Raw genomic sequence first — 23,834 nt, forward strand, 5'->3', positions numbered from 1 at the left:
TTAGGTGAAATCATAGAAAATACAAACCGGTCTAAATTAGGTTTGCAGCGCTGGGGGAGAAATTCGTGTCAGCCAGTAAACCAGCAACTGGAATTAACGGCCGCAACACTAACAGAGCAAAATTGATCTGGGGCGATGGAGATTGTTGGAGCAGCGCTTACCTGCTGTGCAATGCCATCCTGGTGGAGTTACTGGAGGCATCCGATCCAAAGTTTGTGTACAGGTGCAGCGTTCGAGCTTCCCACAGCCTCTGGAAGCGAGGCTGTGGAGCTCGCAAGGAATTGTGGGCAATGAAGAGGCCCAAGAATTAAAGGGACCATGCACACTGAAGCAATACAAATTAAAATGAAGTGAAACAATGCAGTTTTCAGCCCTTTTTGCCTTTTAAAAATATTTAACATTAAAAAGTTCCAAATGTGAATATTCAGCCCTTAAAGGGGAATTCCCTTCTTAACCTCAAAAAAATGGGAAAAATGCCTCAGCACTAACACAAATGGCTCAGCAAACCAGGGAAGTGGCACCCAGGGTCTCGCACGCAGCACTCCAGCTTTGTGCAGGAGGTCAACACTGCAGTAGAGGCCCGCTACCCAGAGGGGCCAGGAGGCCCTCCAGAAAGAACGATGTGGGAGTACATCACCGAGGCCATCACTGCCAGCAGTGTCGCCCCAACCACCTGGCTCCTGTGCCCAAAGAAGCTTCAGGACCTCAGACCACTGGTCAAGGTCAGTGAATGCATCTTCAAAAGCCATCTTCTACTAACTGCACCACTAGCCTCACATACTGCTCAATGCACAATCCCCACACCCAATCACTCACCTACCAACAATCTGCACTAATAACGAAGCACATCTCCCATTCCTAGCCTCACCTCACCTCACGTCCATGGAGGAGACGGTGCAGGCCATTCTTGGCAGGAGCGTGGCTCTTGGCCAGCGGGGGGCGGAAAGGATACAAGATGCTGGTATCCTCATACGTGATATCAAGAAACGGTTGAGCACACTGGATACAGCGGAGCGCACTGGATACAGCAAAGACGATGGGCCCCAGAACAAGCCACGCCTCTAGCCAAGATGTTCCAGTACAGCTACAACACTGGCATCTACCCGACATTGTGGAAAACTGCCCAGGTATGTCCTGTCCACAAAAAGCTGGACAAATTCAATCCAACCAATTACCGCCCCATCAGTCTACTCTCACTTATCAGCAAAGTGATGGATGATGTCGTCGACAGTGCTATCAAGCGGCACTTGCTCTCCAATGCTCAATTTGGGTTCCGACAGGACCACTCGGCTCCAGACCTCATTACAGCCTTGATCCAAACATGGACAAAAGAGCTAAATTCCAGAGGTGAGGGGAGAGTGACTGCCCTTGACATCAAGACAGCATTTGACCGAGCGTGGCATGAAGGAGCCCTAGTAAAATTGAAGTCAATGGGAATCAGGGGGAAAACTGGCTGGAGTCATATCTAGCACAAAGGAAGATGGTTGTGGTTGTTGGCGGTCAATCATCTCAGCCCCAGGAAATCTCTGCAGAAGTTCCTCAGGGCAGTGTCCTAGGCCCAACCAGCTTCAGCTGCTTCATCAATGACCTTCCCTCCATCAGGTGGTCAGAACTGGGGATGTTCGCTGATGATTGCACAGAGTTGAGCTGCAAATAGAACTCCTCAGATAGTGAAGCAGACCATGCCCACATGCAACAAGACCTGGACAACATTCAGGCTTGGGCTGATAAGTGGCAAGTAACATTTGCACCACACAAGTGCCAGGCAATGACTATCTCCAACAAGAGAGTCTAACCACCACCCCTTGACATTCAACGGGATTACCATCGCCGAATTCCCCATCACCAACATCCTGGGGGTCACCATTAACCAGAAACTTAACTGGACCAGCCACATAAATACTGTGGCTACAAGAGCAGGTCAGAGGCTGGGTATTCTGAGGCAAGTGTCTCACCTCCTAACTTATCAAAGCTTTTCCACTACCTACAAGGCACAAGTAAGGAGTGTGATGGAACACTCTCCACTTGCCTGGATGAGTGCAACTCCAACAACACTCAGGAAGCTCAATACCATCCAGGGCAAAGCAGCCTGCTTGATCAGCACCCCAACCACCACCTTAAATATTCACTCCCTCCACCACCAGCGCACTGTGACTGCAGTGTACACCATCTACAAGATGCATTGCAGCAACTTGCCAAGGCTTCTTCGACAGCACTTCCCAAACCCGCGACCTGGGAACACCATCACCTGCAAGTTCCCCTCCAAGTTACACACCATCCTGACTTGGAAATATATTGCCGTTTCATCATCGTCGCCGAGTCAAAATCCTGGAACTCCCTCCCTAACAGCACTGTGGGAGTAACTTCAGCACACGGACTGCAACGGTTCAAGGTGGCGGCTCACTACCACCTTCTCAAGGGCAATTAGGGATGGGAAATAAATGCTGGCCTTGCCAGCGACGCCCACATCCCCAAGAACAAATAATGAAAAAAAAAACGTTATCCTTCTTCTGGCATGCACTTCATGCTTTCTGCCCTCCCATCACCACAACCTCACCCTTCTGCCTTCCTCATTTCACACACCCAAGAAATGCAGCCTCCCAGCCAGTGGGTGAACAAGAAAAGGGAGAGGAGAGAGAAGAAGAAGAAGATGATTGATTTGACACTCCAAGCCACCAGCTCCTCAAGGTCAATCAGCAAGGTCATTTGCAGTGTCCCCCACTGAAAGTCAGCAGCCTTCCACCAGCCATGCTGCAGTCACTGGGGTAGCACTGCGTGACATCAGTAGGATAGGCAAAGGCACACACAAGACAGACAGTCACCAAGAGAATGCATATGGGTGATGAGTTGATTTCTTGATGTCACGTTGGATGGATAGACGTATATAGGTGGATTGGAAAGTTTGCTTTGCAGTGGCTTTTATTTCAGCATCGTGGCCAAGAGGATGTTGTGATGGTCAGTAACAGATGGAAGGTTAAGGTGTGGGACTAATGTTGAAAGGGGAATTGGGATTGTGGTCACTGGGACCGCAGGCAGATGATTCCATCCTGGATATTCTGGCCACAAAGGGGCTGTCTGGGATTCATCCTTCTGTCTGATTCCTCCTCTTCACTTTACAAGCGGATGCTCTAACTGTGAAATGAAGCAAACAGTGCTGCAAATACTCAGATGGTCAGGCAGCATCTCGACCCAAGATGTGAACTCTGTTTTTCTCTCCACGGATGTTGCGTAAACGGGTTGTCAGGGGAGCGGTGGGGCCGATTAGGGACCAAAATGGGGAACTATTGGCATGGCTGAGGTACTAAATGAGTACTTTGCATCGGTATTTACCAAGAGGGCTTTGCCAAAGCTATGGTAAACGAGGAGGTTGCTGGCATACTGCATGAAATAAAAAAATAAAGGAGGTACTAGACAGGCTGGTGGTAATTAAAGTGGCTGTGTCACCCGGTCTGGATGGGATGCATCCTCGGTTACTGAGGGAAGTAAAAGGTAGAAATTGCGGAGGTGCTGGCCACAATCTTCCAATCCTCCTTAGATAGTGCCAAAGGACTGGAGGATTGCAAATGTTACACCCTCATTCAAAAAAGGAGAGAAGGATAAACCTGGCAACTACAGGCCAGTCAGTTTAACATCAGTGGTGGGGGAACTTTTAGAAACAATAATCTGGGAGAAAATTAATAGCCGCTTGGACAAGCATGGACTAATAAAGGAGAGCCAGCACGGATATGTTAAGGGCAAATCGTGTTTGACTAACCTGCTTAAGTTTTTTGATGAGGTAACAGAGAAGCTGGATGAGGGCAGTGCAGTTGATGTTGTGTACATGGACTTTTCAAAAGGTGTTTGATAAAGTACCACATACTAGGCTTGTTAGCAAAATTGATGCCCATGGGATAAAAGGGGCAGTAGCAGCATAGATACAAAATTGGCTAAGGGTTAGAAAACAGAGAGTTGTGGTGAATGGCTGTTTTTCAGACTGGCGAGAGGTATACAGTGGTGTTCCCCCAAGGTTTAGTACTAGTACCACTGCTGTTTTTGATATACATTAATGACTTGTACAGGGCACAATTTCAAAATTTGCAGACAACACGAGGTAGGGCCAGAGAAGGATCGGGGGCCGGAGGTCAGGTGAGGAGGAGAGGCCGGAGGAGCTGGGGGGGGGGGGGGGGGTGGAGCGGTGTTAGGGAACAACCGGTGGCCGGAGGAAGAGGGCTAGAGGATTAGTATTGAGAGGGAGGAGGTACTAGAGGTTTTAGCGGGCTTAAAAGTGGATAAATCCCCAGGCCCAGACGAGATGTATCCCAGGCTGCTGTGTGAGGCAAGGGAAGAGATTGCAGGGGCTCCGACACAAATTTTCAGAACCTCTCTGGCCACAGGGGAGGTGCCAGAGGACAGCTAACGTAGTACCATTATTCAAGAAGGGTAGTAGGGATAAACCAGGGAATTACAGGCCAGTGAGCCTAACATCAGTGGTAGGGAAATTATTGGAAAGAATTCTGGAGGGACAGAATTAGTCTCCACTTGAAGAGGCAAGGATTAATCAAGGATAGTCAGCATGGCTTTGTCAGGGGGATATCATGTCTGACCAATTTGATTGAATTTTGAGAGGGGGTGACTAGGTGTGTGGATGAGGGTAGTGCAGTTGATGTAGTCTACATGAACTTCAGTAAGGCTTTTGACAAAGTCCCGCATGGGCGACTGGTCAAGAAGGTAAGAGCCCATGGGATCCAGGGCAATTTGGCACATTAGATCCAAAATTGGCTTAGTGGCAGAAGGCAGAGGGTGATGGTCAAAGGTTGTTTTTGTGACTGGAAGCCTGTGTCCAGTGGTGTACTGCAGGGATCAGTGCTGGGTCCTTTGCTGTTTGTAGTGTACATTAATGATTTGCAGACGACACAAAACTGGGTGGGCGTGTGTGCTGTGAAGAGGATGCCGAGAAACTCCAGTATGATTTGGACAGGTTGGTTAATTGGGCAGATGCATGGCAGATGCAGTATAATGTGGATAAATGCGAGGTTATCCACTTTGGTGGCAAAAACAGGAAGACAGATTATTATCTGAATGGCAATAGATTGGGAGAAGGGGAAGTGCAACGAGACCTGGGTGTCCTTGTGCACCAGTCGCTGAAGGTAAGCATGTAGGTGCAGCAGGCGGTTAAGGCGGCAAATGGCATGCTGGCCTTCGTAGCGAGTGGGTTTGAGTACAGGAGCAAGGATGTCTTGCTGGAGTTGTACAGGGCCTTGGTGAGACCACACCTTGAGTATTGTGTGCAGTTTTGGTCGCCTTATCTGAGGAAGGATGTTCTTGCCATGGAGGGAGTGCAGCGAAGATTCACCAGACTGATACCTGGGATGGCAGGAATGACGTATGAGGAGAGATTGGGTCGATACTCGCTGGAGTTTAGAAGAATGAGAGGGGATCTCATTGAAACTTATAAAATTCTAACAGGACTAGACAGACTAGATACAGGAAGGATGTTCCCGATGGCGGGGGAGTCCAGAACCAGGGGTCACAGTCTAAAGGGGTAAGCCATTTAGAACAGAGATGGAGGAGGAATTTCTTCACCCAGAGAGTGGTGCACCTGTGGAATTCTCTACCACAGAAGGCAGTTGAGGCCAATTCATTAAATATATTCAAGAAGGAGTTAGATATATTTCTTAAGGCTAAAGGGATCAAGGGATATGGGGAGAAAGCAGGGACAGGGTACTGAATTTGGATGATCAGCCAGGATCTCATTAAATGGCGGAGCAGGCTCGAGGGGCCAAATGGCCTACTCCAGCTCCTATCTTCTATGGCCTACTCCTGCTCCTATCTTCTATGTTTCTATATGAATGTAGGAGGGATGATAAGTAAGTTCACAGATGACACGAAAATTGGTGGAGTGGTAAATAGCGAGGAGGGAAGCCTCAGGCTACAGGACGATATAGACAGGTTGGTCAGGTGGGCAGAACAGTGGCAAATGGAATTTAACCCTGAAAAGTGTGAGGTGATGCATTTTGGGAGGACTAACAAGGCAAGGGAATACACAATGAATGGTAGGATCCTAGGTAGGACAGAGGATCAGAGCTTGGTGTGCATGTACATAGATCCCTGAAGGCAGCAGGAGGACAGGTAGATAAGGTGGTTAAAAAGGCATATGGGATACTTGCCTTCATTAGCCAAGGCATAGAATATAAGAGCAGGGAGGTTATGAAGGGGCTGTACAAATCACTAGTTAGGCCACAGCTGGAATACTGTGTGCAATTCTGGTTGCCACACTATAGGAAGGATGTGATTGCATTGGAGAGGGTGCAGAGGAGATTCACCAGGATGTTACCTGGGCTGGAGCGCTTCAGCTATGAAGAAAGACTGGACAGACTGGGGTTGTTTTCCTTAGAGCAGAGAAGGCTGAGGGGGGACCTGATTGAAGTGTGCAAAATTATGAGGGGCATAGATAGGGTAGATAGAAAGGCACTTTTCCCCTTAGAGGGGTCAATAACCAGGGGGCATAGTTTCAAGGTAAGGGGCAGGAGGTTTAAGAGGGGATTTGAGGAAAAACTTTTTCACCCAGAGGCTGGTTGGAATCCAGAACTCACTGCCTGAAAGGGTGGTAGAGGCAGGAACCCTCAACATTCAAGAAACATTTAGATGAGCACTTGAAACGCCATAGCATACAAGGCTACGGACCAAGTGCTGGAAAATGGGATTATTAGAATAGATAGATTGATGGCCGGCACGGACATGATGGGTTGAAGGGCCTCTTTCGATGCTGTATAAATCTATGACTCGGATCAAGGTGGGGAGGGGTCAGGCGAGGGGAGTGTAAGCAGGGGGGGGGGGTGAGAAAGAGGGAGGTCAGAGGCCTTGGGGGGTGGGGTGGAGAGGAATCAGAGGCCGCGAGGGGAGTAAATTGGAGGCCTCGTTGCGGGGGGGGGGGGGGGGGTGGGGGGAAATCGGAGGTCTCCAATCGCAGGGGGTGGGTTACACAGGGACGCTGGATCCAGGAGTTAAGTGTAAAGGTACTTACCTCCTGGATCCAGCAATCCTCGCCTTGCATTAGCTGGCGGGTTTCACAAGGCCTGCAAAACCCAACCGGCTAACGTTAAATTCAAAATGGTGGTACAGCCTTATAATATTTAATTAAATAGCGGCCCGCCTCCTGGCAGCAGTTTGGCTGCCCAGTCCCCATTCCACCTTGTTACAGCTGGAAGTGGGCGGGTTGGAGACATGTTCTGGTTGGGAATCAGATTTTTAACACTTTAAACTTCCCACACGACCCTAACCCACCTTTTTTTTTTTTAAGTTTAAAATTCCCCCTATGATTCCAATTCTTTGGTTGCAGAATTGCATTAATTGCTTTAGAGCAAAGGCTCTCAAAACATTTTTTTTTTTTTTTTTTTAAATATACGAGTGAGCCCCACTATTTCAAAGATTTTTCTGGCCAAGCCCACCAAAAAAATTCCATAACCTGTCCCACTCTCTGGCTAAAGTGATAGTTACTGATAATTATTAATTCTGCTGCAAAAAAAATTTCCCCCCCCCCACTTAATTTCTCTCCCTACATGTTACAAATCATCTCTGCCCACCATTTTGCTTTCTCTTTTCTCCCCTCATGGTCTCTCTCCTCCCCCTTCCTTCTCTCTTTTACTTCTCCCTCTCAGCAATGAAATCATCCATTTACTATTTTTGTAATAACTAAAGCTATCATTTACATTTTTCCTATTCCAAGCAAAGATTGAATTGCTGTATCTGTCACTAGTGTGGGCTTTCATTTTTTCTTTTCTCTGCTATTCAGCAAAGACTGAAGGGAGAGGATAAAAACAGCCCACAACTGGTCTGTAATTGATCACATGGACACAAATGGTAAAAGTGATTCACTACTGTGGCAGTATGACAAAATGGGCAAATTCAGAGATTCATGAATAAGCCCATAGAAAGAATTTTTAAAAACTCTTCTTTACAGTTTTTCCTAAAATAACAAGAGCTCACAGTAACAACGAACAGGCCTATACCTTTTTTAACAATACATGATGTCACAAGTTAGATTTGAGATATTAAGTATAGAATGATCAACACAGCCAGATGCAAAAGTACAGACGTTGTTGGGATCCCTGCATTAGAAAGATAGGTACAGGAGGATGTATTAAGACTGCAGCAATTAATAATGGGCCAAGAACAAAAAAATTGCACCCAAGGTTTACTGCATCTCTGGGTACACATAAAATATCCAACCAGTAATTCCACTGATGGCCACCCAGAGTTCACCCAACAAACAAAACTCAAAGAAAGGAGACTATGAGAGTCTGGATTCATTCAGAGTTTACATAATTTCCTCTTATTGGGTAACCCTCCACAAAGTATCAGAATCCATAATGTAATGACCTGTACAGGAACAGATCAATAAGGCAACCTATGCCTGGCTCAATGAGATCTCTAATACGAGCTAAAGGCCCAGAGGGGATAGATGGGTTTGGGGTACATGGTTATGAGTTATAGACTTTGGGCTAGATTTTACCAGCCTTGAGGTGGGGGGTTTGGTGGGAAAATGGGAAACATTGAGAGCGGGTCCCAACCCCGCTCCCAACCCGCCTCCAAACCATCTTCCCGGGAGGCGGGTCCCTGACTCACACAGGGACCCATTTCCTAGTGGTGGGAAGGGGATTAGAGCCAATTAACTGCCTGTTAACAGGCAGTCAACAGGCAGTTAAGAGGCTTTTCACCATTTTACGCCTGCCAATGCGGGCTTCCCGACATTGGGAAACCCCGCCAGGGTCAGCGAGTCGAGCAGTGGGTCTGCGGGAGTGAGAGGGGTTGAAATGTCAGCTGTAGAGATGACTGATGGGTGCAAGTGTGGACAGGTAAGTATGAGAGGTGAGTGTAAAGTGTTGGAAAAAGTTTCCTTACCTTTGCTTCTTTCTGCAGGCTTCAACCTTTGAGGATCCAGAGGTGCCTCATCTCAACGGCAGAGATGACAGAATGGCTGCTGCATTCTCAGATGCAGCAGCCATCTGCTTTCTGCTGAGGAGAGATGTCTTGGTGGGCCTGTGTGCAAGGGCTCACCTTAGAACAGAGATCGTCAGTGTTTGACAGCTTCTCAAAGTTGACAATTCATCTGTCAAAAAATTTGACAGATGAAGCGTCATATGCTGACGTCATCAGTCACTGGCAGGGCGGGCTTAACAAGGCCAATCAAGGGAAAATAGTGTGGGTTGGTCAGACGTCGCTGGGGGCGGGACTGAAACCCAGAAACCAGAAGTCCCGCCTCCAGCACATCTCCATTGAGAAAATCAAGCCCTTAATCTCTCAATATTGGTACAGTAGGAATTACACTTTAAGGAAGATTTTACCTTGGCTGTTATCAAGGCTTTGATTGGTCATGGGGTGTAAGTACTTAACAGAGATTTACCTTCTCTTTTAAGTAAATTATTAAAAATTATAACACATGGGATCCCTGTTTGGAATTGAGCTTACATAACAAGGCACAAGAGGACTTGCACATATTTACTAACCTTTAGAATATTTTATTCCCAAAGGGACTTTCAGAATACTAATTGTTCCTACTATGAAATATCAGAGTTCAGATGTTGATGGAATTGCTGTGTATTTCTACCATTTTCTGCTAAGTTCAATATCTATGGAAGCGATTGTGACTTCTGAATATGGAGTTTTGTAAAACAGAAATAAAAGGAGCATTGGAACCATCAACTATGTTCAGAGTCTCCCCTAAAGCACTTGTTCCTTTAAAACAAGGTTACAATCAAAAGCCCATCCATTATACAAATGGTACCAAAAAGCAAGGAGGCAAATGAAGGACTTACCATGGCTGATGCACCTATCACCTTGGTTCCTATCCAATCGAAAACATTTGAGGCTTTGATGTTTGCACCCAAGACATCATTAATTATCTCTTAAACTGCTTGTTTCTTCTAAAGGGGGAAAAAAATGAACTGGGTCAATTCTTTGAAAGCGAATATTTAAATCTTCAAAACCTAAAAGGCAAAAAAAATCTACAAGTATTAACTTCAAATTAGAAAAATAAGGAACATTTAAGCATTTTAAACAACTAAGTGCAGACACAAATACAAAACAAGAGCTGTTCTCATTAATGGCAGAGTAGAATAATAGTTACAAAGCAAAACTGCAATTGTGCCTTTGGTGTTTATTTTTATTCATTCCTGGGATGTGGGCTTCTCTATCAAGGCCAGCATTTATTGCCCATCCCTAATTGCCCTTCAGAAGGTGGTGGTGGTGAGCTGCCTTCTTGAACCACTGCAGTCCATGTGATGAAGGTACTCCCACAGTGCTGTTGGGAAGGAAGTTCCAAGATTTTGACCCAGCGACGATGAAGGAACGGCGATTTATTTCCAAGTCAGGATGGTGTGCGACTTTGGAGGGGAACTTACAGGTGGTGGTGTCCCCATGCACCTGCTGCCCTTGTCCTTCTAGGTGGTAGAGGTCGCCGGTTTGGGAGGTGCTGTCGAATAAGCCTTGGAGAGTTGCTGCAGTGCATCTTGTAGATGGTACACACTGTAGCCACGGTGCACCTGATAGAACGGATTCTTTTACCCTCAGTCTGGTTCAGCAAACACTGAGTCGAACAACTGGAGAATTCAAACGATTTATTATCCGCGGAGTCTTACTCTGATATATCGACACCGACTCCTGCAAGAGTCTGCGAATCCAACAGAGCAAGCAATTTCTCATACAGCGTGCTACATTTTTATCCCTGCTTTTGAGAGAGCATTAACACCTCGTACATTCTGCACCAATCATGAGCTGTGCATGTATACATTTAATTGGATTTCCTGGTCTGGCAGTTTGAAATAAAGAAGTCACACTTTACTGAATGGGTTACAGCTAAGTAAACATCCTGGTAATGTGTTCATGATCACCTCAATATTATGGTAATGCGTTTGCAATCATCTAATGTCTACAGTTTCTGCTATTGTTCCTATCAGCAAGGGGTAACATCATGGGTGCCAGCCTCGTTAACAATTAAAGATCAGGTATCAGGTTAGCCCTTTTTACTTTTCTGCTGCTTTTACAGTTTCTGGTTTCTGTTTCTTGAAATGATATTCTCATTCCCTCCTTTTATCATTCTATGATAACCAACCGTTATTCGGGTACGTCTATCTTATTTAGTCGATCAAATTCTTATACCTTCTAACCTAAAATAGTCAAAGCTGCTCATAATAGAGGGCAACTTCAGACAACAATTCTGTCCTTTGGTGTCTGTAGTTATACTGCATGGTCCTGCAGTAACAGACTTGGTCGCCTGGCGTCGGCAAACTTAATCAAATTTACACTCAGTCCAATAGCATGGCAATGTTCCTCTGTGTTCGTTTCTCAGCACTAGCGAGCGGTGGGGCTGTCTAATAAGCCCAATGTAGGTGTCCAAGTTGATCACGTTCCATTTCCCGAACCCGCCTGGGTTATCATCATTGCACCGAAGCACGTCTCCTTGGCATAGATGGTGTATCCGCTTGGGCTGGTTCCGCCAGCATGTCCTCCTTCTGGGCTGTTGAGTTATTCCAGGGGTGAGCAGGACACTGATGGAGAGGATCCACAGGGGCGTCTGCATGGTCAGTCGGCACGGCACGTCTGTTTAAGGAGAGATTTCTTGGAAGCAAGAGAGGTTAGCATTCTTTAAGTTTTAGGCATAGCATTACTGACAATTTTACATTGGTGGAGGTGGACCCAAGCACTCTTTCCCTCTACTTTGGCAGCAGTTGGGGTGGCACCAGCCGGGATAGTACGTATTTGGAACAAGGCCACGGGGAGTAATTTGAGCCATGTAGTTCCCGTCTCGGCCTGTAATTTGGCAAGTTTATTTTTCAAGGTCTGATTAGCCCGTTCGACCAGTCTGGCGGCCTGTGGCCTGTAAGCACAATGTAACTGCTGTTGGATGCCCATTTGAGTGCAGAATTCCTTGGTTACCTGACCCACGAAGTGAGGGCCGTTGTCTGAACTTAATCGGTTTGGAATTCTGTACCTGGGAATAATTTCTCTCATTAAAACTTTTACAACAGTGGAGGCTTTGTTATCCGTAGTCGGGTAGGCCTCAATCCACTTACTAAATACATCAACAATAAACAGTACATATTTATAACACTGACACCTTTCTAACTCAATGTAGTCCATCTGGAGGGTCTCAAAGGGACCCGTGGGTAACGGCGTCTTACCCGTTTCACAAGGTATGCCTTTTCCTGGGTTATGCTGCTGACAAATGAGGCAGCGGCTGCTAATACCTTGAGCCAGAGCTTGTAATCTAGGATGCCACCATGTAGCTAATAACGTGTCACTAGTTGCTCTGGCACCACAATGAGTTGCAAAGTGTATACATTCAATAACCCATAATGCTAGCTCATCTGACATACAAGTTTGCTCGGCAGGGGTGACCCATAATTTAGACACACAATCATATGTACAACCGAGCTGTTTCCACAGTCCCTTATCACAGTCAGGAGCGTCCTCCTGTAACTTAATGACGTCTTGGATGGTTGGCATTGGCTTTTCCGAGGGAGACTTGCTTTTACTTGAGCTTTTAGTCTGGCTCATCATTCTAGGCACAACCACTCGTCGTTCCTGGGACGCTTCCCTAGCTTCCTGGTCTGCGCATCTATTCCCTATATCTACAGGGGTTTGTCCTGCTGTGTGTGCGGAGCACTTTATCACGGAGATCTGTTTTGGTAGCATGAGGGCTTGTAGCAAATCAGATACTAATTTCTGATGGGATATCTGTGTTCCTGCAGAGGTTAGGAACCCTCTGTTTTTCCATAATTGTCCGAAATCATGAACCACTCCGAAGGCATATCTCGAGTCTGTATAAACGTTAACCTTTAAGTCCTTCCCTAAGATACAAGCTCGTATTAATGCGAACAGTTCTGCTTGTTGGGCGGAATATGGAAACTCAAAGGCAGCAGACTCCAAAGTGTTACCGTCCTGATTTATGATTGCATATCCAGAAAGTCTTTTCCCAAGGGGACTGACGGATGCACTTCCATCTACATACATGGTTGTGTCAGGACTCTGCATTGGGGCATCAGATAGATCCTCCCTGACGGAGGTATCTTCCTTGATTAAAAATAGACAATCATGTCCTGGGTCTGTTTGTTCGAGGGGTGGTTCTGTGAGAAAACATGCTGGGTTGATAGTAGTACAATGCTTAAATTGCAGTTTAGAATTATTCAACAGGTATATCTCGTACTTGTTCTGTCGGGCCATAGTGAGGTGCTGAGTTTGTAATTGGCCTAATAGTGCAGTTACTGAGTGCGAACTGTCCTTCGCTCCCACACTCAAGTCTTAATTGAAATGCACATAACAGGTCTCTGGCCATAAGATTGCAATCCAGCCCATCTGTGATTACGAATTGGTGTTTTACGGACTCATTTCGTAGGGGCGGTCGGTCCGTTGGGGTGGCTGATATATCTGTACCCCTGTCCATCCACCCACCCTGGGACACATTGCTGGGGTTCCATCTGATATCCCATTACATCTTGGGTGGGCTTTGGCTCTTCCTTTTTCATCACATACTCAGTCTTGACTTAGACCTGGGGCTGACTCTCCTGGCTCTTATTTTCTTTCCAATAATATTTCACTGCCCTGGCCATCTGGCTGGGACTATTCTCTGACCAGTCCATATTGTTAGTCTTAATTGCTTCAGACACCGAGGTTGGTAGACAATTTATCAGGATAGCACAGTATTGCGGCGAGTTTGCTCCATTCTGGTAATTAGCATCTCCTGACTGACTCCGATACACCTCAGAGAATCTCTCTAGAAATTCCTCTGCTCCCTCGCCCTTTCGTGGTTTAGTATCCAACACCTTGGATATATCAACGGGCTTCTGCAGGGTAGTGGTTAGGGCAGTGAGTATGGCACGTTCACGAACATCACCCTGTGCATATTGAACCTCTAATGCGGCATGGTTCGCAGAGCCTAGGTTAATCAAGAACCTTGCATGTTCGGCGGGAGTCAAGATCTGCTGTACTAAAGCCCATAAGTCTCTTGATTCAGCATTATAGACGAGTATAGTAGTCCGGAGGAATTCTACAAACAAGGTGGGGGATTTCTTCCTATCTGGCATCCCGGTTAAGATAGCCATTATCTCGTTAGGTATCTTCTACCCCATGAAACCTATGGTCCGGGGGTTATCGGCGGCCACTGGAATATTTGCGTTAAAGGCAGGGTTAGGCATTTGTCTCACCGGCAACTGCCGGGGTATCGGTTTATGTCTGGCGGGTCTCGGTATCGGATTCTGATTCCAGGGATGACCAGTCGTCTCCCGAATCTCCCTCGTCAGTATCACTATAGTCTGGAGCCTCTAGGGAACTCTGTTCCTGACTGTTTGATTTCTTACTCAGCACCATCTGTCTCTTTCTTCTTCGTCTGCGCGTCCCTACTGGGCTATCTAAAGGTGGGGGAAGTGGGTTTCTCCTTCCCTTGTGTCGGGTACGGAAAGCTACGGGGTCAGTATACTGGGGACCCGGTGGTTGGTTTCCCATCTGGACCGGCGGGGGACTGTTCATCTGAACCGTGACTGACGGCGGCGGGGAAACGACACTGGCAGATACTTGGTGTCGGCGCGGGGGTTTGTGCAGTTGGTACGGGTGGTGCCACCGGGGGATAAATGTTAACGTACGGGGGGGGGGGGGGGGGAGCGCGGGGAACAACACGAGCCCTGTGATTCCATTCGTCCAAATCATCATCACCATCTCCCTCTGTCAAGGCAAGGCCAACCATTGGATTACGTAATCCACTCTTATCAGCCTTTCCAGGCTCGCTCATGGTCTTTTCAGACTTTTGTTTTGAGCGTTTCTCATGAGCACATTCCTTTTTCAATACCTCTACTGATTTGACTACCCCTCCCCCTGTAAGTGCTATTCCTAATTTTAAGGCATTATCCTGCCAACTTGCTAACAAGGAAGTTTCTTTCAGTTCCTGACAGTACTGTCTCCATAGGGCAATTAGCTCTTTGGCAGTGGTGCCCCTGTTACTTTTCCAAATTAGTTCTTGAGCCTTTTTAGCGGCATCTAGATTCTTAGTTCCTCCTAGTGGCCATTGATCACTTCCTAATTTCTTATTTAATCCTCCCGACAACTGTCTGAGTTGCTTCGCTTTGTCAGGATGTTGTTCACAAAGGGTCTGTAAGGCGCTACCCGATTCAGTCGTGGTATCTAAACAGTTGCCCATCTTACTCCCCTTGTGAACTTTACACAGTCGCGTTTTAAACTTGTTCAGAGCCTAGGCGGGCCAAGTGAGATACAAGGTCGACGCGTTACCTGACACAAGTGCTTATTTCTAAGTTTACACAGTTCCTAGTTATTCCCTCAGTACGTATACTGACCCTCAGTGATATCCGATCACTGACCCTCAGTGATATCCGATCACTGACCCTCAGTGATATCCGATCACTGACCTAATCACCTATCCCTTCCAGTATTCGCCAGACTGACCTAGATCTCGGCGGGACACCACACGGGAGTTAGCGATTGGCCGACTCGTCGTCAGACTGGCGGAATCGGAGGAAAACCGAGGCAGTACAAAAATTACTCACATCGGGGGCCCATTTCCTCCCTCCACATCCGAGACGATTCAGCTCCTAGTTCGCAAACTCTCGGTGACTGTCCGTTGAGATCCCACTTCTGACACCAAATGATAGAACGGATTATTTTACCCTCAGTCTGGTTCAGCAAACACTGAGTCGAACAACTGGAGAATTCAAACGATTTATTATCCGCGGAGTCTTACTCTGATATATCGACACCGACTCCTGCAAGAGTCTGCGAATCCAACAGAGCAAGCAATTTCTCATACAGCGTGCTACATTTTTATCCCTGCTTTTGAGAGAGCATTAACACCTCGTACATTCTGCACCAATCATGAGCTGTGCATGTATACATTTAATTGGATTTCCTGGTCTGGCAGTTTGAAATAAAGAAGTCACACTTTACTGAATGGGTTACAGCTAAGTAAACATCCTGGTAATGTGTTCATGATCACCTCAATATTATGGTAATGCGTTTGCAATCATCTAATGTCTACAGTTTCTGCTATTGTTCCTATCAGCAAGGGGTAACATCATGGGTGCCAGCCTCGTTAACAATTAAAGATCAGGTATCAGGTTAGCCCTTTTTACTTTTCTGCTGCTTTTACAGTTTCTGGTTTCTGTTTCTTGAAATGATATTCTCACACCAGTGGTGGAGGGAGTGAATGTTTAAGGTGGTGGATGGGATGCCAATCAAGCGGGCTGCTTTGTCCTGGATGGTGTCGAGCTTCGAGTGTTGTTGGAGCTGCACTCATGCAGGTAAATGGAGAGTATTCCATCACACTTCTGACTTGTGCCTTGTAGATGGTGGCAAGGCTTTGGGGATTCAGGAGGGGAGTCTCTCGCTGCAGAATACCTAGCCTCTGACCTGCTCTTGTAGCCACAGTATTTACGTGGCTGGTCCAGTTAAGTTTTTGCTTAATGGTGACCCCCAGGATGTTGATGGTGGAGGATTCAGCTATGGTAATCCCATTGAATGTCAAGTAGAGGTGGCTAGACTCACTATTGTTGGAGATGGCGATTGCCTGACACTTGTCTGGCGCACATGTTACTTGCCACTTATCAGCCCAAGCCTGAATGTTGTTCAGGTCTTGCTGCGTGCGGGCACGGACTGCTTCACTATCTGAGGAGTTGCAAATGGAACTGAACACTGCAATCATCAGCAAACATCCCCAATTCTGATCTTATGATGGAGGGAAGGTCATTGATGAAGTGTCTTGCAATTAGAATATATATTGCACACATCTATGATAAATGGACAATCAGGCTGGCTCTGTTACCAGCATGCGATCCTCCCTGGCCTCCACTCAGGCATTAATCTATGCCCAGGCAGTACAGACAATAATCTACACCATTGTATTATTCTGCTGTTGAAGTGCAAGTGTGTGTCCCTTTAAGGCTACACAGTTTAATGGATAAAAACTGGGTGAGTTCATACATAGGTCAATTAAGAGGTTGCAGCCATTGCAGTTCTGATATTGTGTGTTGCTGGTGAATCTGTACATTCCAAATGACTGTCCTTGTGTATATTCCAGCAGTATTTGAGGATAGGCACAGTCTGGAAACCTTAAGAGGAAAGGAGTCAGGCAAATGAGGCCCAAACTTCCCTTGACCACACTGGGCCATCAGACAACCTCTCCCCATTACATTCCCACCAATCAGCCTCCTCCTGACCCATTCCAGCCAACTTTTGGTCTGTCAAACACCCACCACCACCAGTCCCAAATGCAGCTCTACCAAGGCCTTGTATAAGCTAAGTAACATATTTCTAGTTTTATATTGGACTGACCTAGCAATACACTTCAATAGTCCATTTGCTTTCCCTATGGCCTTGCGACATTGGTTTAGATCTTCAATGTTTGATAGATCTTCAATGTTTGATCCACTACGGCCCACCCTCTCCTGCTCCACAACCTTTAGTCCTGCATGGTATACACATGCCTTGACTTTCCCAGACTCAAATGTGTCAAACTGCATTTAACCACACTAAAGGACACATATCACATATTGGTTTATTCCTCCAACATATCTAAATCAACCTGTACCCTATTTATTTAATCTACATTCCCAATGCCCACATACATTTCATGTCAAACTTGAGAATTCTTCCTTTTATATCTTCATTCAAATTATTGATAAAGATGGTGAAGAGCAATGATCCCAACACAGATCCCTGCAGGATTCCACTAGTGATTGGACCCATGTACAACTGCTTACTATACCAAGAATGCAACCTATTCACTCTGCAACTTAAAAGTCGCCCATCTATCCTACACAATATCTGACATAATAGCCTTTAGTGTGGCACTTCATTGAAGGCTTTCTTGAAATCAAACATATATAATATTAATTGGATGAAGTGTGTGGGGGCTTTGCCATGATTGACATGGACACCAGCCAATCAGGAAGAGCCCAATAATTCAAAATCATCTTCCAGCTAGGTATAAATCACTTGGAAAAACAAAGTAATAAACAATGTAACTTTTCCACAAAGAAAAATAAATATATTCTCAATAAATTGTCTTTGTTTTACTTTCTAAATGTGAACAGGAAAAAAGGACAAGCATCGTCAGTCACAGGTGTTGTCAAACTAGGAGTTAAAACTTAAGCAACCAAGTTATTAATATTTTAACTGTAAAATTTCCCAGAAATAAAACTTGGAGAATTCAATAATCAGTTTTTTGGAAAAATGCTAAGAAACTCAGAAATCCACAGAGGATGAAAGGCAGCCAACTTTCTACGTCAATCTCCTGATATATATTGCGAAATTCTACAAACTGCACATGTTCAGATCGATAGATGTGGTTGGTAACTCAACTCTGCTGGGGAAAACACATCCAGCCAAAGGCTAAGCTTTTGAGACAGGTTGAGGCCTTGAAGCAAAAACTTTAACGAAGAGATTGATAGAGACAAAAGACAATTCAATCAATAAATTTAATTACATTATTGTGACATTTATATTTTTAACATTTTGGACATTAGTAATTTCAGTTACCATGGAAAATGGCAGTCAAAAATGTTCAAAAACATTTCGAGTGAGTTGATTGGTTCTTTATTTATAGGTTCTCCTCACTGATCATTCGGGATTGGTTGTCTTTCTACATCCTTAATACGTTCTCAATAGCAATTTTCAAGGTACCTGTATTTTCCTCCGTTATGATCTGTACGTTTCCTAGCTCTTTAGTTCTGATTTGCTGCTGTTTACTTTGGGTGAATCGACATATGAAGGGGAAAGTGTGACAGAAAAACACTTGCAGGAAGTGCACACTATTTGCAAGACTTTTAATATATTATACAGACAGATGATCTTGCATCTTGTAAAGTCTGTAGGTATTATGGCGAATTAATACACAGACTACAAGAGTAACTTTAACAGGACTTTACTATTCGAAGGTCAGGGCGAATCTGCCCAATAAATCCTGACACAGCACTTATATACCGGTGTGGTCACCGTCGGTATTACAGTATACAGCAGCCAAGATAAAGTAGTGCCACACCTAAAATAGTTCTCTTAAAGGTGGACGGTTACATACAATAGTTCTCTTAAAGGTAGAACAGTTACATACACTACAATCCTCCCTTTTTAGCTTACAACATACTTATTCCCCATTAACATAACATCATAACGGGCCAGAAATTCGTGAACGGGGCTTGCCGCGCGTGCAAGCCCCGTATATGCACTTACCCGACGCTCCTGCCGATCACCTCCAGGGACGCCTGGAATTGGTGTTTCAAAAAGAAGAATCCCGGGCAGCGTATGACGTCACGCCGCCCAGGAGTGCAGCCAGCGCGAAGCCTGGAGCGTGCAGTGCAAGTGAGACACGCCCCTTAAGGTCTCATTGTAGTAGGACACGCCCCCAATCTCTCCAAGCAGCTGATGACTTTGTAGTTACACAGCTGCAGGGAAAGTAAGTTATCTGCTATTTTATGAATGTTTTGTGAACTTTTATAAAATTTTAAAAACGTTTACATTATTTTGAAGAATCTGAAGTAGTTTTAAACAGAATTAAAGCAATTTAAAGACTTTTAAAAGCCCTAAAAGAATTTTTTTAATTCCATGTATTTATTTAGCAATGTCGTCGTCATACGTGTCTTCACACTGTTCCCTTTGGGGAACTGTATGAAGTGGTGGAAGGATTTATGGCCATGATTAACGCTCATTCCGTGACCGTAACCATCTTTGAACCAGCCATTAGGGCGGTTAGTCCTATGGCGGGAGGGTTTTACGGGCTCCCACAAGCTATACAAGGAGGGGGGGCCACCCACACCCACGGACGCAAATATCCCACTGGATGTCAACCCAGAATTTAGAGCCGGAGCTCCGACTCCACTTGCCGGGACTGTCTGGAGCGGGGTTCGAAACCCTACCCTGATCTGGCCCAGCGGCGGGGATGCTTACTGTAAAATTCGCCGCTTTCATTCATGATTTCAGTGAGGTCAAGTCCTTACAACTTACACATGAAAAAAGCATGGGTACAGTTGCTCCAGAGGCTGCGGAGGAAGATATTTCTTATCGTGGAGCTTCTGAAAGTATGTATGTCTGTATATATTCCTTTGCGTGTTATGTATATATTCCTTTACTTATGTGTATGAATGTATTATTTAATTATGACTTTCAGAGAAAGTAACTTATTGGAAAATCATAATTAAAAACATACATTCATACACATTAGTAAAGGAATATAAAACATACATACATATACGTAAAGGAATATATGCGGACATACATACATAATTACTTATTACTGATGAAAAGTTTCTTTCTTAAAAGTGCTGGAAATGTTACATTACTCATTTTAGAACACTCATTTTCACATTCCATTCACACAGCCACAATTGCTCCTTCTACCTACCGTTCTGAAAACCAGTTTAAAAAAAAAAAATTTAAACTTTAAAACTTACTTAAAATTTCTTAAAATAACTTCCCTCCCTTTCCCAAACAAAAATATTGCCTTTCAGAAGCTCCACGATAAAATATATCTTCCTCCGCAGCCTTGGAACAACTTTACACCTGCTTTTTTCAAGTGTAACTTGTAAGGACTTACCCTCACTGAATCCATGAATGAAATCTACGAAGTTCACTGCGCAAGCGCTGCCTGTGCAGTCGCAGGCGCTGTGCCTATGAACCCCTTCGTTCCGAGGTCTGGAAATGCCGGCGTTCCCCGCATGCGTTGTTCATGCTGAACGCCGGCATTTCCAACGGCCAGATGCACGAGTACCCCGACCGTACTCACGCCTTCGGTCACGAATTTCTGGCCCAACATATATACAACTTATGCAAAACAGTTCACAGATTCAGTCTCTCTGGAGGCTTCCTGACTGTCCGGATAACGCCTCGGTGGTGTAGTAGTTTTCGGCAGGGTAGTAGGTTCTTCTGGCAAGGTCGATTCGGCTTGAAGGACAGTGTCAGGTTCATCTGATTCCAGTATTACCAGATCGGAGGTAGGTGCTCTGGGTATCTCTGCTTCAACATTAGCCATATAAGGTTGTGGAGTAGGTTGGTCCTTTGTGGATGACCCTATGATCTGGTCAACATGGCGCCTTATTATGCTGTCACCAATGTCCACGGTATACATCAGCGGCCCTAGCCTTTTCCCAATAGTTCCAGGCTGCCATTTCTCGGTACGGTAGTCCCGGGCCAAAACTTGTTGACCTATCTGAAAGGATCTAGTTGGCCTTTCATTCATGCCCTGAAATTGCCGGTTCTCTACGTCCCTTCTGACGTTTGGCTTAATCAAATCCAGCCGGCATCTTAGTCTTCTATTGAAAAACATCATGGCGGGAGTTTGGTTTGTGACCGCATGTGTTGCATTCCTGTACGCCAACAAGAAGTTATCTACCTTATGTTGTAGGTTGATGTCTTCATTACCCATGGCCTTTATGGCCTTCTTGAAGGTCTGGACAAACCTTTCAGCTAATCCATTGGTGGCGGGATGGTATGGGGCTGACGTGTAGTGCTTGACCCCATTCCTTTTTAAGAACTTCCTGAATTCTTCGGACACAAATTGCGGTCCATTATCAGAACAGATCTGTTCCGGCAGCCCATTCCTGGCAAATATGGTCCTTAATACTGTGATGGTTTTTTCCGTGGTGGTGGAGGACATCTTTATTACCTCCGGCCACTTGGAGTGTGCATCCACCGCGATTAGAAACATTGAGTCCATAAATGGACCAGCAAAGTCGACGTGTACCCTTTGCCAAGGAGATGAGGGCCACTCCCATGGATGCAGAGGAGCTTGTGGTGGCGCGTTTTGGACCTTCTGGCATCCTAGACAGCTCTTGGTTATTTCTTCGATGTCTCCATCAATACCTGGCCACCACACAAACGCTCTTGCTAGGTTCTTCATTTTCACTCCACCCAGACGCCCCTCGTGAAGCTCCTTTAGCACCTTCTGCTGAAGTTTGGGTGGAATCACCACTCTAGATCCACACATCAAGGTTCCTCGGCACACTGACAGCTGTTCTTTTCTTTGCGAAAATGCGGGCAGCGTTGGTTCGCCATGTGCTGGCCATCCCTCCACTGTTAAATCGTAGACTCGAGAGAGAGTCAGGTCATTTCTTGTTTCATTTTCGATCATCGAATTTGTTACTGGTAGACATTCCACTATGGATGAGTGGAACATCTCTACCGGGTCCACTGTAGCCGCCTCTTCTACTACTGGCAACGGTAGGCGCGATAACCCATCAGCATTTCCATGCTGTTTGGACCTTTTGTATTCGATGTCATATTGGTGTGCCCCAAGTAACACGGACCACCTCTGTAGCCTTTGCGCTGTCATAGTGGAAACGGCCTTGTTAGGGTTGAATATGGACACCAACGGCTGGTGGTCTGTCAGTAATGTGAACTTCTTGCCCTGCAGGTAATGATTGAATTTCTTTACTCCCCACACAAGGCTGAGGGCCTCCCTATCTATCTGAGCATAATTTCGCTCAGCGGAGGTCAATGATCGGGACGCAAATGCGACTGGCCTTTCCGAGCCATTTGGTAACTGGTGTGAAAGTACTGCTCCAATTCCATAAGGGGAAGCATCACAAGCTAGACGAAGAGGTAACGTTGGGTTGAAATGAGCCAACACTTCCTCAGAGGTAATCAACGCCTTGCTTCTGCGAAAGGCCTTCTTACAGTCCTCGCTCCACTTCCATGGTACTTCTTTCCGCAACAGAGCATTCAGCGGATGCAGCACCGTGGATAGATTTGGCAGAAACTTGTGGTAATAATTAATCAACCCCAGAAACGATCTCAACTGTGATACATTTTCCGGAGCGGGGGCCTTCACGACAGCTTCTATCTTGTCAGGTGACTTGTGCAGCCCCTCTTGGTCAATGACATGACCGCAGTACGAGATCCATTTCTGGAAGAACTCGCATTTCTGGCGATTAACTCGAAGGCCATATTCCTTCAACCTGGTGAGCACCAGTTTCAAATTTGTGAGGTGTTCCTCCTCGTCTTCTCCCGTAATCAGGATATCGTCCAAGTAACACTGCGTGCTTGGAATACCCTGTAAGACCTGCTCCATGGCCCTCTGCCAAATTGCTGGAGCCGAAGCTACTCCAAAAACCAGTCTATTATAACGATACAAGCCTCTGTGCGTGTTGATTGTGAGATACTGGCGCGACTCTTCCTCGACTTCCATTTGTAAGTATGCTTGTGCCAGGTCTATCTTGGTGAAGTGTTTCCCGCCAGACAATGAAGCAAAGATATCCTCAATCCGCGGAAGCGGGTATTGTACCGTGTGAAGCACCGGATTAACTGTGATCTTGAAGTCTCCGCAGATGCGGACCTTTCCCGGTCCCCCTGGCTTGTTACTTGATGAAGACTTCATGACGGGAACAATGGGCGTGGCCCACTCACTCCAGTCCACCTTAGACAGTACCCCTGAACGTTCAAGCTCTTCCAGTTCTGCCTCCACAGCAGGTCGTATCGCGTAAGGTACCGATCTGGCTTTGAAAAATTTTGGGCTTGCATGTTCTGCAATCTTGATTTTTGCTTTAATTCCTCTCAGTGTTCCCAGTCCTTGCTGGAATACCTCTTTAGCTTCGTCCAATATTCTGGACAACCATTCAGGTTTGACATCTTCCTTTCCGGAATCTACCGTCATTGTGTTTAGTGAATGCCAGTCTATCTTTATTTTCCTGATCCACTCCCGTCCCAGAAGTGGTGGACCTCCCTTGGGCAGCACATACATGTCCATCCCTTGGTGATCTTTGTCCTTGTATCTCACCTTGACTTCTATCTTTCCGATGGGGTATACTCTGTGCCCCGTGTATGTCTGCAATACTATCTCCGTATCCCGTAGGGGAATATGTTTGAAT

The 23,834-nt window shown here is 45.8% G+C and overlaps 1 long non-coding RNA gene across 2 annotated transcripts in view; it reads right to left on the reverse strand.

The window, feature by feature from the left end:
• Positions 1–23,834, reverse strand: part of LOC147117308 (uncharacterized) — a 64,346-nt gene that overhangs the window by 22,396 nt on the left and 18,116 nt on the right. For both annotated transcript variants that reach the window (XR_015078418.1, XR_015078417.1), the window contains exon 2: positions 9,795–9,902. This is a non-coding gene — a long non-coding RNA (uncharacterized LOC147117308). The remainder of the gene's footprint in view (positions 1–9,794; positions 9,903–23,834) is intronic.

Source organism: Somniosus microcephalus, chromosome 5 (assembly GCF_052327205.1).
Source record: "Somniosus microcephalus isolate GS21.2 chromosome 5, FLI_Smic_1.0, whole genome shotgun sequence".
NCBI classification, from domain to species: domain Eukaryota; kingdom Metazoa; phylum Chordata; class Chondrichthyes; order Squaliformes; family Somniosidae; genus Somniosus; species Somniosus microcephalus.